Source organism: Antechinus flavipes, chromosome 2 (genome assembly GCF_016432865.1).
Source record: "Antechinus flavipes isolate AdamAnt ecotype Samford, QLD, Australia chromosome 2, AdamAnt_v2, whole genome shotgun sequence".
NCBI classification, from domain to species: domain Eukaryota; kingdom Metazoa; phylum Chordata; class Mammalia; order Dasyuromorphia; family Dasyuridae; genus Antechinus; species Antechinus flavipes.
The window spans coordinates 500,995,407-501,014,439 of record NC_067399.1 but is presented as its reverse complement, the minus strand read 5'-3'; the positions used below and the strand labels follow the sequence as shown (position 1 = coordinate 501,014,439).

At 38.3% G+C, this 19,033-nt stretch overlaps 1 protein-coding gene across 1 annotated transcript in view; it reads left to right on the top strand.

Annotated features, from left to right (window-relative positions):
- The first annotated feature begins 7,271 nt into the window (after positions 1 to 7,271).
- The window catches only part of PTGES (prostaglandin E synthase), a 35,877-nt gene continuing 24,115 nt past the window's right edge, over positions 7,272 to 19,033 (top strand). The window contains exon 1 of the mRNA XM_051980176.1: positions 7,272 to 7,381. The gene's annotated coding sequence lies outside the window, so the exon portion shown is untranslated. The remainder of the gene's footprint in view (positions 7,382 to 19,033) is intronic.

Genomic DNA, 19,033 nt, shown 5'->3' with positions numbered 1-19,033 from the left:
GCCTCATTTCCAAAATATATAGAGAATTGACTCTAATTTATAAGAAATCAAGCCATTCTCCAATTGATAAATGGTCAAAGGATATGAACAGACAATTCTCAGATGAAGAAATTAAAACTATTTATAGCTATATGAAAATATGCTCCAAATCATTATTAATCAGAGAAATGCAAATTAAGACAACTCTGAGATACCACTGCACACCTGTCAGATTGGCTAGAATGACAGGGAAAGACAATGTGGAATGTTGGAGGGGATGTGGGAAAACAGGGACACTGATACATTGTTGGTGGAATTGTGAACACATCCAGCCATTCTGGAGAGCAATTTGGAACTATGCTCAAAAAGTTATCAAACTGTGCATACCCTTAGTAGTGTTTCTACTGGGATTATACCCCAAAGAGATACTAAAGAAGGGAAAGGGACCTGTATGTGCCAAAATGTTTGTGGCAGCCCTTTTTGTAGTGGCTAGAAGCTGGAAAATGAACGGATGCCCATCAATTGGAGAATGGTTGGGTAAATTGTGGTATATGAATGTTATGGAATATTATTGTTCTATAAGAAATGACCAGCAGGATGAATACAGAGAGGCTTGGAGAGACTTACATGAACTGATGCTAAGTGAAATGAGCAGAACCAGGAGATCATTATATACTTCAACAACGATACTGTATGAGGATGTATTCTGATGGAAGTGGATCTCTTTGATAAAGAGAGCTAATTTAGTTTCAATCGATAAATGATGGACAGAAGCAGCTACACCAAAGAAAGAACACTGGGAAATGAATATAAACTGCTTGCATTTTTGTTTTTCTTCCCGGGTTATTTATGCCTTCTGAATCCAATTCTCCCTGTGCAATAAGAGAACTGTTCGGTTCTGCACACATATATTGTATCTAGGATATACTGTAACCTATTTAACATGTAAAGAACTGCTTGCCATCGGGGGAGGGGATGGAGAGAGGGAGGGGAAAAATCGGAACAGAAGTGAGTGCAAGGGATAATGCTGTAAAAAATTACCCTGGCATGGGTTCTTTCAATAAAAAGTTATTTAAAAAAAAAAAGAGCGACTGTAAAAAAAAAAAATAAATAAAATAACTTTTGGTATCAGTGGATCAAAGATACACACTTTTGTAACTTTTTGGACAGAATTCCTAATTGTTTTCCACAATGGCTGGACCAAGTCACAGCTTCAGCCACTATGCATCAATCAAAATGATTTTTTCCATAGGCCCTTTAGTGTTTTTAATTTTCTTTCTTTTTTCTTTTTTACAACTTTGCAAACCTGATCAGTGTGAAGTAGAGTTTCAAATTTGCTTTAATTTGCATTTCTACAATTTCAATTCTAAGACAGATAGAATTGTTGCTTGCTCCCAAGTTTCTTATGATTTCCACCCAAGCCATTAGTTCCTCTTTGTTGATCTAAAATAGAAGCTCCTTCTCATTGACTCCTTTACCTTTGAAGGATAAAATTATCAGGTATCTCACATGCCCTCACCTAAGTCTTACAGACATTTGTAGCTACAAAATGGGAAGAATATCAAAAGAGCCCAGAACTTTATAGGAGACAAAATCCAAGAAAGAAGCCAGCAAAAAATCCGTGCCTCAGATATTTGGGTACAAATGCATAAAAATATAAGTGATGAGCACAGGTGAATGAAAGATACTAATGCACTGATGTCACTAATTTCCTAAGAGTCAGGAGTGGACCTAAAGCTCAAATAGAGTTCAATTCAGCCATCAACAGCAAAGCTAGGGGCAAAATATTTTTACACTATAAACAGCTCTCCTTATTTCTCCCCCTTCCCTCCATTCACTGCCTCAGTACTGCTCCTCAACTCTCTGTTATCATTGCATTGAGACTAGATCAAATTCTTCTTTGTTAAATCCTCACTCCATCCTCATCTCTTCCCAATCTTCCCAATCTCTCTGTACTGAGTTGGGCCAAACTCAAATAGAGATGAATTCCTGCTGGCTACATATTGACTAGTGTGTTATTTTAGTCATGTCCAACTCTTTGTGACCCTATTTTTTTGGGTTTTCTTGTCAAGTGACTTGCCATTTCCTCCTTCAGATGATTTTCCAGATGAGAAAATTGAGGCAAACCGGATAAGTGACATGGAGTCACTTGTCCAGAGTCATTCAGCTACTAAGTGTCTGATGCTAAATTTGAACTCAGGTCCTCCCGACTCAGGGTGGGAGTCCACTATCCACTGTACCACATCTTGACTATAGAACCACAAATTAACACTGTCTCTGCGATATTGTATTTTTATTTATTTTGCTAAATATTTCCCAATTAAGTTTTAATCTGATTTAGATCTTATATAGGAGTGTTGTAGATCACATGTACTGCATATTTGATACCTGTCTGTACTAGATCATTCCCTGTTTTCTACAAATGCATCCAGGTCTTCTCTATTTTAAAAATAAACTCTTACTTTATCCTCCCATTCCTTCAAGATGTCTTTCTATATCTTTCCAACCTTTCAGGGCCAAATTCCTAAGGAAAAAACTCTCTAGTCATTGGTTCTACTTCTTTTCCTCACTCTCACTTCTTGTTCCGTTGTAGTCTGGCTTACCTTCACCAATCAATTGAAAAATCCCTCTCTAGGGTTGCCAATGATTTCTAGTTTGCCAAATACAATGGCCTTTTCTCAATCATCATCTCTATCTCTCCACCATTCAACTTTTTTACCATCCTCTCCTAGATCAGGAATCTTAACTTTTATGTGTGTGTGTCATGGACATCTTAGGCAGACTCTTCTCAGAAGAGTGTTCTTAAATGCATAAAACAAAATACATAGAGTACAAAGGAAAGAAATATTAATGAAAATAAAGATGTATTTTTTTTCTCATCCAAGTGAACTGATTTCTTAAATCTACCAATGAATCCCTGTGGATTCTAGGTTAAGAACCTCTGTCCTCAGTTCTCTGGGTTTTTATGACCTCCTTCTTTTTTGTTACATCTTTCTACCCGTGTTACTCATCCTCTGTCTCATTTTCTATGTAATTATCCATGTCCTGCCTCCCAACTGTGCATGTAGCCGAAGATTCTGTCCTGGGCCTCTTCTTTTCTCTTTCTCTATTGTCTTTTAGTGATCTTATCAATTCCTATGGCTTCAATGATCATCTCTATGCAAGTGACTCTAAGATCAATATATCTGATCCTAGTCTTTTCTCTGTGTACCAGTCCCACATTGTTGATTGATTGTTGGATATTTAGGCATATCCTATAGCCATCTCAAAATCAATTTCACAGTTGCTCATCCTTGTTGTTACTGTGTAGGATGCTCTCCTGGTTCTGTTAACTTTGCTTTGCAAAGTTGACGTAAATCTTCCCATTTTTCTGAGAACATCCTGCTCATCATTTCTTATTACTCTTTCACATCAATATTGCTCAGTCACAATCATGTAACAATTTGTTCAGCCATTACTTCAGTTTCCAGTTCTTTGCCATCGAAAAAGGAGCTGCTATAAATATTTTTGTACAAATAGGTCTCTTTCCATTTTCTTTGATCTCTTTGGGAGACAGCCCTAATATAGTAGTGTTGTTGGGTCAAAGAATGTGCATAATCAAAATGATCACCTTAAAGAACAAGTCTAGGTCATTTCCCTGTTTATAAGCTCCAGTGGTTCTCTACTGTCTCTAGGGGAAAAGTACTGTCTCCTAAGTTTGACATTTAAAAAATTTCACATTCTGGATTCAGATCACCATTCCGGATATATACATTACATCCTCTGCATACTTTATGTTCCAACCAAATTGATCTACTTTCTGTTCCTTATGCAAGGTGTTCCAACCCTCACATCCATGGATTTATATAGACTCATTCTCCATGCTTGGAATTGCTTTCTTCTCAACTTTGCCTTTATTTCTGTTCTTTCAAAGCTCAGCTCAAATGCCATTCCTACTTGAGACTTTGTGTGTTCTTGCCAGAAATGTATATTTCCCACCACTTGAAATGTCCTCATATTGCATATGTTGTTCAATCTTTTTAGTCATGACCTACTCTTAATGCCCCTATGAGGGGTTTCTTGGCAAGAAATCTTGAAGTGGTTTGCTATTCCCTTTTCTGGCTCATTTTACAGTTGAGGCCAACAGGATTAACAATCTTGCATAAGGATACATGGGATTTGAGCATGGGTTTGAACTCAGGTCTATCTACTCTATCTACTGCACCATTTAGTTGCCCCTCTCTCTGCCCCACCCGTGCACTAAATATGTTCTGCTTTTATTTATAGAATATCCATGTTTCATATCTCCAAATAGAATGTAAGCTCCTCAAGGTCAGGGACTGTTTTATTTTTATCTTTGTGCCCCTATCACCTAGGATATTTTGTTTAGTGGCTATTCAAATAGATACACTCCTCTCCCTTTCCTTTTTAGTTTCAAATAATTGATGGGAAGGACCATTTTCACTGCCTATGTGGAAATAGCCAGAAAGATCTTACTTTCAGTGTGTTGCTCTTGGGCATTTTAAAAATAAAAGCTCTCCCTCTTCCATTCAGAGAGAGGAGGGAGTTCAGGATCAATGTATTATCTCTTGCTTTCAGATGCTACCTGCTTCTTATTTCTGCCTCTTTATCTGGTTCTCTAGAAAGAGCTATTCTGAAACTGTGAGGATCATTCAGAGCTGGTCTAGTGAAACCTGTAAAGACTCTGGAGTCAGAGGACGTGGGTTCAAATTCTCACTCTCACCCTTACTAAGTCTTCTCAGATAAATCATTTAATCTCTCTAGGGTCCCTTCTGGCTCTAGATCCACAATCCTATAAGTAGAAAAGGAACAGCATGGCATGGCAAAGCACACGCCCGACTCCTCCTCTTGCTGTCACTTTTGTCTGGGAATAATCATTTATTAAGTACCTATTGTGTGCCAGGCCCTTTACAAAGATTATCTCATTTGACCCTCACAGTCACCCTGGGAGGTAGGTGCTATTATTATCCCCATTTTATACTTAAGGAGGCCATACAACTAGGAAACAAATGAGGCTGGATTTGAACTCTAATCTTCCTGGCTCCATGCCTGACCACTGCACTATCTTAGGTCATTAAGACCTCAGTCTTTCTCCTCTCTCTCCTTAGAGCCCTACCATCTCAAGTACGACCATAAACCAAAGGCTGACCTGGATCACAACATAGAGTTGCTTACGAAGGAGGAATTCAAGGGGTTGAGATTCTTTATTCTCATTTTCCCAAATTGCTTTGTGTTTATCAATTTGGATATATATTGTTCCCACATATCCTAGGCACAGAAACTGTATGACTTCTGTCTTAGCATTTGCATCACCTAGCCTGAACATATCACATGAACTTACTAAAGATTTTTCCTCCTGAGGCAATTGGGGTTAAGTGTCTTGCCCAGGGTCACATAGCTAGGAAGTGTTAAGTGTCTGAGGTCACATTTGAACTCAGGTCCTCCTGATTTCAGGGCTGGTGCTCTATCCATTGCCCCAATTAGCTGCCCCTAACTTAACTAAAGATTTGATTAATTTAATGGCGGGGGAGAGGGGGGTGGTAAGGGAACCAGAGCAAGGGTTCAAGCCAAAGGAATTTAGGAGGCCTGCTGACTAAATTACTGAGGGAAAGAATGTTGGTCTGATGTAATTTTCCTCCTTATCACAATGCAAATTCCCCATACTCAGTATACTTTGATTGATTCATTGCTGCCCATTGTATTATCGACATATTCACAGAAAATAGACAGACATGCGACTGCAGGGGGTGGGATTCAGCAGAATTCCTACAGGTCTCTATTTTGCCCTTCCCCCTTTCATTTCCCTCCAAAGCTCAGAAACCAAAAACCATATCTGAATTAGAATTCCACTTCTACTTGAGTACCTCCAATGATTATCTTTTAAGGGGGGATAGAGAGGGACACCAATTTTTGTATCATCTATTATTTGCCAGGCACTGTGCTAAGTGATTTACAAATATTTTCTCTTTGATCCTCACAACGACTCCGAGAGTGTTTTTTTTTTAATTTAATTTTAAAAATTTAAAAAATTTTTCAAAAATTAATTTACCTTAATTTACCTTATTTCCCTCAGTTGAGGAAACTGAGGCAGAAATTAGGTGATTTGTCTGGGTCCATCTAATCTTTTGATTTAACTTGCAATTTCTGTTTTTTGGTGTTATTTCAGCTATCTGAGTTCATTGGAATAATTCTATGTCTTTCCAGGCTTTTTTGAAACCAGATTGCTCATCATTTCTTATAGAACAATAATATCCCATTCCATTCATTTATCATAACTTATTCAGCCATTCCCTGTCTGATGGGCATCCACTCAATTTCCAATTCTTTGCCAAAAAAAAAAAACTGCTACATTTTTGCTCATGAGTCCTTATTCCCCTCTTTGTGATATCAATCTAATAGAGACACTTCTGGATCAAAGGATATGCACAGTCCTTTGAACATAGCATTGAGATCATTCTAATTCCTTTTTTATATGGTGGATCTTCAACTATTTGGAAAAAGGATTTTTAGGACAGTGGTAAACTGTGGAAGCTTCCACCAACTGGCAGAAAAAATAAAGCCCTACCATTGTCTAATTAAAGACAGAGCTGGGAACAAATAAGATATACTCAGAAAAAAGAGGGGAGTAAGATTGGCATGATCCTCAGAGCTGGTGATGAGTTTAGGTAGAATAGGTAATCACCAGAGAAGATAGGAAGAACTATTTCCCTCTTCTAAGATGTTCTTCAGTGATTCCCAAAATTTTATTATTAGGAATTTGTTTTTTTGAATTAAAAACTTTTACTCAAGCTTTCTTTTAATTAGTGCAAATATTCTTAAGAACATTTATATACTTAGTCACCAAAATTTTAGTGGAATGGGCAATTTCTTCAAGAGAAATAAGGCAGTAAACAGAGATTAAGGCCGAAAAGACTCTGGTTTGGGGGAAAAGAGGAAGGGGGAGTATTAGGAGTCTCTGAAGATCCATTTACCTAGAATTGACCTGATAACCTTGAACCCAAAACTCCAAAGAGTTGGCAGTTTCCTGACCTTGAGAAATAAGAATGGGGAATCCCAGAGGCCAAACTCTAAACATAAAGTCAGGTACTTGAAACTGGAACTTGGCTGGATACCACTACATCTTTCATGAGCTCTTGTGAAAGAGGGAGATTAAAGGGAGGAAAAATAGGCAGCATAATAACTCTGTGGTTTGAGTCAGGAAAACAATTACGTAAAAACTGACCCAAGGTGAGGTGGAGAGGCGGACAGCCTCAGATTCTGACTCTCTCTGAGTCACGCCTCAGAGAAGAAAACCATAAGAAAAGGGAAGTAGCAGAAATCACTTCTACTTGTAGCCGCCTGCATCTATGAGTTGACAGAAGGATGAGCTCCCAACTACGAAGTCTAAAGTCCTCCTGAAAGGGTAAGGCCCAAGAATGTCAGGGGTGGGCTTGCATAAGAACCCAGGATGAAGTTACAGGGTGAGCACCTAGGTCATTGCTCTGCCACTGACTATAGGAAACAGATAACAGATTCTACTTTTTTCTTAAAAACCCCTAAAGAAGTCTCATAAGCCCAAATGAATAGAATTGGGCATCATAGAGAGATTCACAATTTGCTAGTTGCTGTTTTTCATGCTCTTGCTTTTCCAATTCTTTCCTTCAAAGCCTCTTCTTTTAGAAATTTTTTCTTTTAAAGTCCTGTTGGTTTCTGATTCTTATGGTCATTGTATTGTGGCAATAGTAATAAAAGTATTTTTTTCCAGTCAATTACTAGAACATTTCCCCCAATTCTGCTTTTTGAACTCAGTGTTGCATCTCAAGACTGGGTTCAAAGCTTATTGAAGTTAAAAGCTTTGACTTTTTATATAACTAGGAAAATATTGTTATGCCATTCAGTGATGTTCAGAAAGCTAGTATTCACAGATTCTATCCACTGTTTCTTCCTACTTGTTTCTTTCAGTTTAGTAGTTATAGAAAGGAGTACCAAGGGTGGATTTCTTGGAGATTTTTTATGTTGTCATGTTAATTGTTAATACCCAAGATGGGAATGGTGAAGGTACTTTCTCAGGTCTATGACAATGTCTATAAGAAGTCCAATTTCTTTTCCTCCTTCTAGCATATATATATATATATATATATATATATATATATATATATATATATATATATATATATATATATATATATATATTTGCTGAGCCAATTGGGGTTGTGATAGCTAGAAAGTATTAAGTGTCTGGGGCCAGATTTGAACTCAGGCCCTCCTGACTTCAGGGCTGGTGCTCTATCCATTGTGCAACCTAACTGCCCCTTACTCATATTTTTAACCAGAACTCTCCTGTCCTTCTCCCTCTCTTTGATGACAACTTTGTCTAGCCTTGATAAGTTCTGAGGATTCCTATCTCAACTTCCATCCAGAGGAAGGTTAGCTATATCTTCCCTTTTGGGTACTAGGGGTATCTCTGCAGGGGTTGGGGTATCTTTATTGTTAGATGTTCAAGACCTTATTCTCCCTTAATCTATTCTCCCCAATATCAATCACCAGTGATTAGTACCCCAATATCATTTAGCTCATTGACATAAATTGAATTTTACATGGGGATATTTGCTAAGAAATATAGCAATGACAGAAGTAAAAACATTTTCCTTCCCAATACCTGAAGACACACTCTATACCACTTACGTCCCTAGGAAGTAGGCTCAATCTTAAAGCAATTTTTACTAAGCATTTGCCCCACCAGGTTCACTTCTAATTTTGTCATAGTCAATCAACAGAGGTACTCCCTAGTTTGTAGTATCTAGTATCTTATATTTGGGGATCCACTCAGTGTTGAGCTGTGCTAGAAACACAGACTTGGCTGGTCCTAAAATCTAGCATGGATTTTGGATCTCATGTGGTTTGTCATTTTGACCTTTTAAAGCTCATGTTGGCGCCAGAGCCAATGGAGCCATGAAGCTGTTTCCAGTAATCCTTTATCTAAAAGAACAAATTTAGAGAGAAAAAGAATGGAGACTTTGGTGAGTTTTCAGTTTTGTCTTTCCTAATTACTTAGTTTTCTTCCAGCCAATTTGATGTGCCAAACATAAATTCTCATTCATTTATAAATAGCATATTTTGTATAGAGCATATTTGTATATTCTGCTTAGAATAGCTCGCCTGCCAATGTTACAGGAGGGACTTAGACAAATAATGTTATTATTTCAAGGGACTATTCTAGAGTTGATGAATTTTCATGGGGAGTTATAATCTTTTTTATAGTGTTGATAGTTTTGATAGTATTGCTATAGTCTTTGTTACTATTTTATTTAAAATATTTTCATAATAACAAGTATAGATAACATTTATACTATACCTACTATGTGATAACCATATTCACAAAGATCATTTCATTTAATCTACATCACTACCCTGGGAAGTAGGTGCCATGATTACAGATGAGGAACCTGAGGCAACAAGGTTAAGTGACTTGCTGTTATGTTAATTTACGAAAGGTTTGGATTCCCTCCTATAAATGATGCTTTCTGACTCAGTTTAAGTGAAAGTAAAATTTAATTATACAATACACGGAATAGATCACCTACAATAACAACCAATACAGTAAATAATACATAAAAGACAAAGAAAAAAGGAGAAATATGATTAAAATGTAAAGCATCACCCTTCTGAAGGAGCACCATCTCTAAGTTGCAGTTCTTAAGTTGCGGTTCTTAAGTTGCAGCAGGCTGGGAAACTTTGAATGAACAGCCTTTGAGTTCCAAACGGGGAGAGATTCCAGGTGGGTGAGGTTCCAACTACGATTAAAACTGGCCTGAATTTATAGTGCTTGAAAACAAAGTCGGCACAGAGCCAACTTGCTTACATATAGAAAGTTAGGTATAGGAGAAAGAAATGCCAGATGGGCTTCCAAGATATGACTTGATTAATGTAGATGTCAGGGAGGGGGCCAACCCTCACTGACATCCATTGTGTCTCATGGAGTGGCTAGTTCCTGGGATTGTGGAAGTGAAGCCAAACACATGTGGCATGTTCCCGGTCTCATAGGGTTATAAGGAAAGGCTAGGTTCCCATGGAGAGAGTCATGTTCTTGAAATGGTTTGAAATGAACTTATTAATAAGAAGGCATTTCTTATTCATTTGGCCTTAAGTCCATGAGAAGCATAAGAGGACGTGACTAGGGGGATGAAATTAGAATAAAAACTTTTCATTTTAGAATACATATAACAGTTACATAGACATAAGGATAATAAAAAGATTGACAATAATAATATGGGAATAGCTAAACTATTAAAATATGAGGTAGCACTTTTAGATTTAAATAAAAAATCATACCAATGATGATTAGTATCAGAAGTAACTAAATGTGAGGCCTCGAGCAGCTGTCCTGAAACTATATGGGTCTGAATTCGATGTTCATTCAAGGCGCGCTGATTAGACTGTAATAGTTGCTTCAGGACATGAGATTGATTCAGAATATTAATTAAAAGTTGTAAAGAGAAAGAGGTATGGGGGAGAGATAACAATTTGGATACCCAAGTCAAATTCTGTATCACATCAGTGTCAGGGGAAAAATAGAAATCATCACCCTGCCAGTGTAAGAAGAAAACATCAGCATCTGTATCAGGGGAAAAATAAAAATCATCACCCTGCCAGTGTAAACATCCAGAATAAGGGGGAATTTGAGAAACAAAAGCTAGATCAGTATCATTATTAGACACAACACACATATGTTGCGCAGAAACTTCATATAGCATAGAAAAATTATTTAAAGGATTTAAAGTTAGAATCACAAAGACTAGAAGAATGTGGGAGAAGGCAGGATTCCATCTGCCAGGTCATCATCCCATATACTCTACCCTTATCGGTCAGTGCACAGTCAGCTAAGGTATGAGTTACATTATATGTCTATACAATTACTTTGTATGTGAGGCAGTGCAAAATAATCATGTAGTGCAAAAGCAATAACATGAAATTGACACATAACAGTCCAAACACGTACTTGGTAATATGCAATAGTTCCCATGCGCCAGTAAGGGGGGCACTGTGCATTTTCAGGTTTAAGCTTTTTCATATGTCAGTATGTTAAGGAAATATTTGATCCCATATATGGGTGTCTCCTTCTCGTAGGAGACGTTGAGCATTCTCCTTTTGGATCAAGGTATACATATTTTGGAGAGAACATTTAGTCCAACTGAATAATTTGGTAACATTGTTAGCCAGGTGTAAATTGGCTAAAGTACTATCATCGAATACATGTCAAAATTGGCCTTGGTAGTTTAAAGTATTTTGGTGCGGTAGGATCGTTGTGGGTAACCATTGTGCATTAACAGTCAAGGCTTGAGATACATCCTGTCCAGCACTGCGCAGTCTACTGGCCAGGGTCTCAAGATCTGTGGAATTAACTATATCCAAACCAGTTCCTGCCCCACCAAGCAAAGTATTATACCAAGCTCTTCTCCTTTTGTTGCATAAGGACAAGGGAGGAAAAGTAACATTATAATAGAATACTATTTTGTGTTGTGAAATGAAAGTATTGGTACAAGTTTTAGGAACTCTTACAATGGATGGAGGATGTTTTTTGGGTTCTTTATCCCATACCATTTTCATAAAATTCCAATATGGTCTTCTAGTCCTTTCTTTAGAAATATAAATTGTTGATTAGATCTAAAGATTCTAAACACAAGTGTCAAAGTTACCCAAAAGGAAGATCCATCAGGTAAAGTCCAGGTTCCTATTTGACACAGGGGTGTATGGGGACACATAAATCCATCTTGAAATCTCTGAGTTTTGTTATCCCAATATAAAGGTATCGAAGTGTTGTACAGAGAGTCAGGTAGGTAATCAGCAGACCAGTCCCTGAGCGAATGTTTGCGAGGATGCATCAACATTCCTGAGGTCCATGCTCATGCAGTCTACCAGCTAATAACCAACTAGAAGATACTTAATTTCGTAAAAACATGTATGTTAATGGAACATGATACCATTTATCATCTCCTGGATAAACAACAATAGCAGTATTTGTATTCCCTTGGGCAATAAATTCAGCTTGTCGAGGTTTATCATTTGGGTGTTTTTTCATCCACTCTTTAGTTCCTGGTATTATTTTTTAGGGGTCCAATAAATGTCATTGGAATTGCCAAATCCTTGCTCTCCTCTGTCTATAACATCAGGGGACTGATTCATTTGAATCCATTGACCTTTCATATAAGGCAATATTACTAATTGACATATTCTTTCTCCTGCTTTACAAGAGTAAGTTTCACTGATATGTAAATTATGTAAACATACTTTAATTTCTCCCCTGTAATCATTATCAATAACACCACCTAAAACATGTACTTGATGCTTTAAAGCTAGACCAGATCTGGAAAATAATTGTCCATAATATCCAGGGGTTAGTTTAACACCAATACCAATATGACATAATTGTTGGCCTTGAGGAGAAATATTCACATCATGAATTACATATAAATGATATCCTGCTGATCCTAATGAAGCTCACCAAGGTTGCTTAGCATTCTTATCCACCATTGAAAATGAATAGTGGGAAGAGATGATACCTTTCTTATTTGTAAATTAGGAGTCATCATCCTAGAGAGAGGAGTACCTTCTCCATCAGCTAGAGGTCTATTATTCAGTTGTTTTAAAGCTTCAAATAAATTTTCTTTCCATTTTCTCAAATCATTATTATCACTTAATTTCTTTAATTTTTCCTTCAATAATCCATTCATTCTTTCTATAAGCCCTGCTGCTTGAGGATAATAAGGAATATGATAAATCCATTCAATGTTATTATAATTACAATATAGTTAAATTTCTTTTCCTTTGAAATGAGTGCCATTATCACTCTGGATTTGCATGAGGGTACCATAATATAATGAAACAATGTCTAAGGTTTTACATGTGTTCTTTTGTGTAGCTTTCTTATATGGACAAGCAGTAAGTATCCCAGAGTAAGCATCTACACAAGTACAGGGATATTGGCACCCTTGATTCATAGGCAATGGGCCTATATAATCAATTTGCCAGATTTGAGCAGGTAGTGTACCCCGAGCCAGTTCCCCAGTCACCCTCCTGGGTAAAGGGTGCTGACTAAAAAGCTGAAACTGGGAATACTCTTGAGATATTTGTTTAAATAAGTCAAGAGGAAGATGGATTCCCCTATCTAATGCCCACCTGTAAGAAGCAAGTGCACCAAGATGTCCTGCAGCAGTGTGGATCCATTTGCCTAACATTAGGTCATCATCCTTAGTGGGAATCACTTGCAGTGCCTTTCCTTGTATTTTGGATAGTTCATCTGCTCGTGCGTTATACTCACGCTTCACGGAATCTGTCTTTACATGAGCATCTACATGAAACACAGACACATTAGTATTCTGACACCAATCCCATATTTGTAACCACAATTTCTTGCCCCACACTTCCTTATCTCTTATTTTCCAGTCATGTTCTTTCCACATGGGCATCCAGACTACTAGTCCATTGGCCACTGCCCATGAGTCAGTAAACAAATGACACTGATTTCCTTTTTCACTCTGTATTGCTTGATAAGCAACCATCAGTTCAGCCCACTGGCGATTTTGGCCTTCTCCTGTAGTCTCCAGAACAGTATTTTTTACTGGATTATATGCTATTGCTTTCCAATGTCTTTTGGAGCTTATGTACTTGGCTGAACCGTCAGTAAACCAGGCATGGTCTTTTTGCTCTTTGGTTAAGGAATCATAACCTTGATTCCAAGATACTGGGGACTGCTCATATATTCTGGGTGTTTCCACACATTCCTGCTGGTTTGGAAGTTCTAAAACCACCTTATTGCAGAGCAGACACTCCCTGCCTCCCAATTTTTACTCTATTTTATAAATACTACTTCCATTTAATTATGGAAGATTCTTGAACATGTTCAATTTTGTGGGAAGCAGGTGTCCCCAAAATCCAGCTCATTATGGGTATAGCTGGCCTTAAAATTACTTCATTATTTAAAGTTAAATGCTCAGTTTCCACCAATGCCCAATATGCTGCTAATAATTGTTGTTCAAAAGGAGTATAATTTTGTCCTGAAGGGGGCAATTTTTGGGACCAAAACCCTAGGGGAACATTCTTCCCCTGCTGTTTTTGCCACAAACTCCAGTCAGCATATCCATTTAAAACAGATACTTGTAATTCTACAGGCCCTTCCTTTACAAGCCATAAATCTAGGGCAGTCTGGATAGCAGCTTTAGCTTCCTCAAAGGCCTGTATCTCCTTATCTCCCCACTCAAATTCATATTTCTTTCTAGTGACCTTATACAAAGGTTGCAAGATCTGGCCTAAATGGGGAATATGATTCCTCAAAATCCAAATAAGCCTATAAATTTTTGTGCCTCTTTCTTATCCTGGGGAGGAGAAAAGTCCAAAATTTTCTGCCTGGCCTTTGATAATATTTCTCTGTAGCCTTTATTCCAAATTATCCCTAAAAACTTTACAATCTGGGCAGGTCCTTGTATTTTATCAGGATTAATTTCCCATCCTTTCCCTTTCATATGTTCTATAAGCTGCGCCAGTTGTTGTTCAGCACTCTGAGCAGTAGTGGCTTGTATCATAATATCATCAATATAATGGGTTAATTTCACATCAGACCAATTAAGTTCATCCAAGTGTTCAACCACTATCTGATGACAAATAGTGGGACTATGTAGATAACCTTGGGGAAGTCTAATAAAAATATACTGCCTGCCCTGCCAGGTATATGCAAATTGGTCCCATTGCTTAGGTTCTATAGGAATAGTAAAAAATGCATTAGCTAAGTCTATTACTGCATACCAAGAACCAGGATATGACTGCATAGCTTCTATTAGAGTAATAGTATCTGGGACAGCTGCATATAAGGGAGGGGTAACTTTATTCAATTGTCTATAATTTACTGTCATCCTCCAGGATCCGTCAGATTTTCTTACAGGCCAAACTGGATTATTCCAGGCAGTAGTTGTAGGGATTAACACTCCAGCCTGCACATATTCCTTTATAGTTTGAGTAATCTCTTCTGTCCCTCCTGGTATCCTGTATTGCTTTTGACTAACAATTCTTGAGGGAACATGGACAGAGACTGAAAGCATTAATAATTTTCCAACTGTGTGGGTCAGAAACCATTTAATAAAAAAAGATTGGAGAGATCTCTAGAAGCAAAGCAAAATTTATTATATGTTCTTGCAAGAATCTGTGTCCCAATCATCAAGCAGACAATTGAATGGGGGCAGAGTCAACGCTTTTAATCCCTAACACAAATTCCCCTCCCACCACTGATCCTCATCCTTATTGGCTGAGGAGTTTACATTCTAAACGTGGGAACTACCCAAGAAATTGAACTTGACCAATAAGTACATAGTTGCCCATATTTGGTTGAAATAGGGAGGATAACAAGAAGGGTACTTAAGTATGCCCTTAAGAGGATAGCAGGGAGGAGACACTTTAAGTACTTGACTTAATGCTTAAAGTCCTTCAGGCCTACTCAAACTTTGAAATAGATGAAGCCTTGCTCAATTTTCACAACCTTGAAAGATCTCACCTTATCTCGTCCTCAACCACTACAGCTATTTGCAAAGTCCTTATAGCAAATTGATATTGTCCATCAGCTAAATGTAAGGTCATCAATTCCTATTATATACTCAGGAATGGATACAATTACTACTCTGTATTCCTTTTTAGGGAATGTTCCTATCTTCATATTCAAAGATACTTGTCTAGCCCTAACTTCGTGTCCACCCAGCCCCAAAATAGTTATTGGAATTCCATTTCTAAATATAGTAGGATTCCCATAAATCAATGTGGCCTCCACCCCCGTGTCCACCAAAGCATGGGTTTTAGTAGTAGATCCATTTTTCCAAAATATTACTAAAGGCACATGGGGTCTATGATCAGTATGTAAAGCACGGACAGGTAAGGCTTGATCTTTATCCTATTCCCCTTTTAGATGATCTAGAGAAGGATAAAGGGAGGTAGGTAGGGCAGCAGGAGTCACATTTAAAGCGGATATTGTCCTTTATTCCCCATCTTCTTTTTATATAGCTGATACATATCAGAGGTAGTAATGCCATCTATCTCTTCTCTTTTTACTCCTGTCTTTAAAAGAGCAGAAAACATTTCCTTTCTAGACATTCTATTGTTAGAATTAGTCCCAGTCTTCAGTTTATTCCATTCTCTGAGAGCAGATTCGCCTATATCTTTAAATTCTCCCAGATCTCCCAATTGAGATAACTTATCTATCACTTGTCCCAGAGATTCCCCTGTGGCTGCCACTAGTCAAGATTAGTTGTTTATAGGCAGGAGGAGCTGATTTTATGATAGGAGCTCTATGTAAGGCTATTATTGGGGTGTCAGTGTATGAGTCAGCATCTCCCACTAAGACTGCAGTTTTCATGACTTCCTCTTTCAGTCTTTGAATTCCATCTCTCAAAGTATACCAGGGGCTAGCAGCATTGGGCCACATGGAGGAATCAGGATACTGATTTCTCAAACCCAGAGCAACTAATTCTAAAAGAGTGGTATTACTACCATTCTGATTAAGCCCAATTTGACTATGATCTCTAATGGCCTGTTGTACAAAAGGATTTGAAGTTAAACTGAAAAATTTTAAACAATCCTGAGGCTCTAGCTAGACTGCACCAGCTCCTCCATCACTTAATCTAACCAGCCATGAGATAGCTGGTTTCCCTGTTCTCTGAGAAAATCTACTAAGTAATCTCAGTGACTTTTGGCTGGTTATTGCCTTCTCTTTCAGCCTTTCGTCTAATGATGGATCTAGCCTCTTCCTCTGCCTGAGGAATTTTGTCCTCTATTATTTCTTCCCCTCTTTCATCATCCTCATCCCATATATCTCCATCCCATTTGTCAGGATCCCAATCCATTTTTGCAGAGGCAATTACAGCATGCACTTTCTTTTTATCAACTTTCTCTCTCCTGTTCCTATACTTATATTGAGCTACTCGGACAGCCACTTTTTCGGCAATGCTCTGGTAATTATTAGCTTGATCTCCCAAAATAAGCAACTCAGACATTTCTTTTTTCATCTGAATTCTTTCCTCCTCTTTCTTTTCTAACTCTTGACACACCTTTCTATATGCTGTTAACAAAGCCCATCCTCTCTGACAGATACCGTGTTTCCCGGATAATAAGACACTGTCTTATTAATTTTTTTGGACAGAAAAACCACCAGAGGGCTTATTTTCAGGGGAGGGCTTATTTTAATGAACATTGACAGCAATTTTAATAAACAGGTAAATGTGAACCAAAAAAAGTATCTTTAGTCAATAATGATCATGTCATCTTCTTCAACAACATTGTCATAAGTGTCCATACCCTGAATTCTGTCCTGGATGTCTTGCGTCTCTATTTCCTTCAGAAGAAGTGGACCCAATCTGTCATGTCCAGCAATATAGCTCTCTTTAAATGAACATGTCTTGTCCAGGTAACCTGCTTGTAGTGCCTTGGCAACACAGCTATCAGTAATTTTATCCCATGACTTCTTCACCCAAGTCACGACTTCTTGCAGACAGGGCTTCACAAAGTTTCCACGCTGATTTCTTTCCATTCTATTTTCAATGTAGTCATTGACTTCCATGTGCAAATGGTCCTTGAATGGCTTGTTTATTGCAATATCAAGGGTCTGGAGATAGGCAGTCATTCCTGCAGGAATCATTACTTGATCTATTCTTCTCTCTGCAAGGAAGTTCTTCATTTCTTTAGCACGGTGAGTGCTGGCTGAGTTCTTCTTTTATCCTCCATCATGCCGCTTTTATCCTCCATCATGCCCCCTGAGTTCTTCTTTTATCCTCCATCATGCCCCTTTTATCCTCCATCATGCCCCCTCACTCCCGCTTACATACCGGGTTTTTATGTTGTCCTGCCTCAGCTCTCCTCCGAGGCACTGCTCTCAATGGCGCCAGCAAGCAAATCACTGGGGAAGAACAGGATGACGTGCTCAATGCTGCAGCTCTGATTGGGTGCAGCTCAGAGCACGGCGTGCATTTCACCCCGGGGGGGAGGAGGAGGGCGGGGAATGACGGTGCATACAGAGGGTACCGTAATGTAGCGTGTAGCACAGGGGATCACCTTCACTACAGTAGTAATCTCAATAGGGCTTATTTTCGGGGGAGGGCTTATTTTAGAGGAATCTTACACACTAAGGGGAGGGCTTATTTTCGGGATAGGTCTTATTATCGGGGAAACACGGTACCATTCATTTCCTTCCCTTTCTCTATTGGAATATTAATTAAACTTTCAGCTAAGTGAGCCAGCTTGCCATTTCTTATTCGAGCATTCCAGTTCTCACACATTCCAGAGTTCTGGGCCCAGATCTTCGCTAAGGAAGAAAAGGACTTGTCCTCCCAACCCAGAACTTCAACCAGTGTGGGGGAATCATGATTCTTCTTAAAGAAAGGCATTTATATAGCGAATCCTGCCCGACTATGCCAATTTTTGTTAATTTAGGAAAGGTTTGGATTCCCTCCTATAAATGATGCTTTCTGACTCAGTTTAAGTGAAAGTAAAATTTAATTATACAATACACGGAATAGATCACCTACAATAACAACCAATACAGTAAATAATACATAAAAGACAAAGAAAAAAGGAGAAATATGATTAAAATGTAAAGCATCACCCGTCCAAAGGAGCACCATCTCTAAGTTGCAGTTCTTAAGTTACAGCAGGCTGGGAAACTTTGAATGAACAGCTTTTGAGTTCCAAACGGGGAGAGATTCCAGGTGGGTGAGGTTCCAACTACGATTAAAACTGGCCTGAATTTATAGTGCTTGAAAACAAAGTCGGCACAGAGCCAACTTGCTTACATATAGAAAGTTAGGTATAGGAGAAAGAAATGCCAGATGGGCTTCCAAGATATGACTTGATTAATGTAGATGTCAGGGAGGGGGCCAACCTTCACTGACATCCATTGTGTCTCATGGAGTAGCTAGTTCCTGGGATTGTGGAAGTGAAGCCAAACACATGTAGTATATTCCCGGTCTCATAGGGTTAAAGAAAGGCGAGGTTTGAAATGAACTTTCTAATAAGAAGGCATTTCTTATTCACTTGCTCAGAGTCA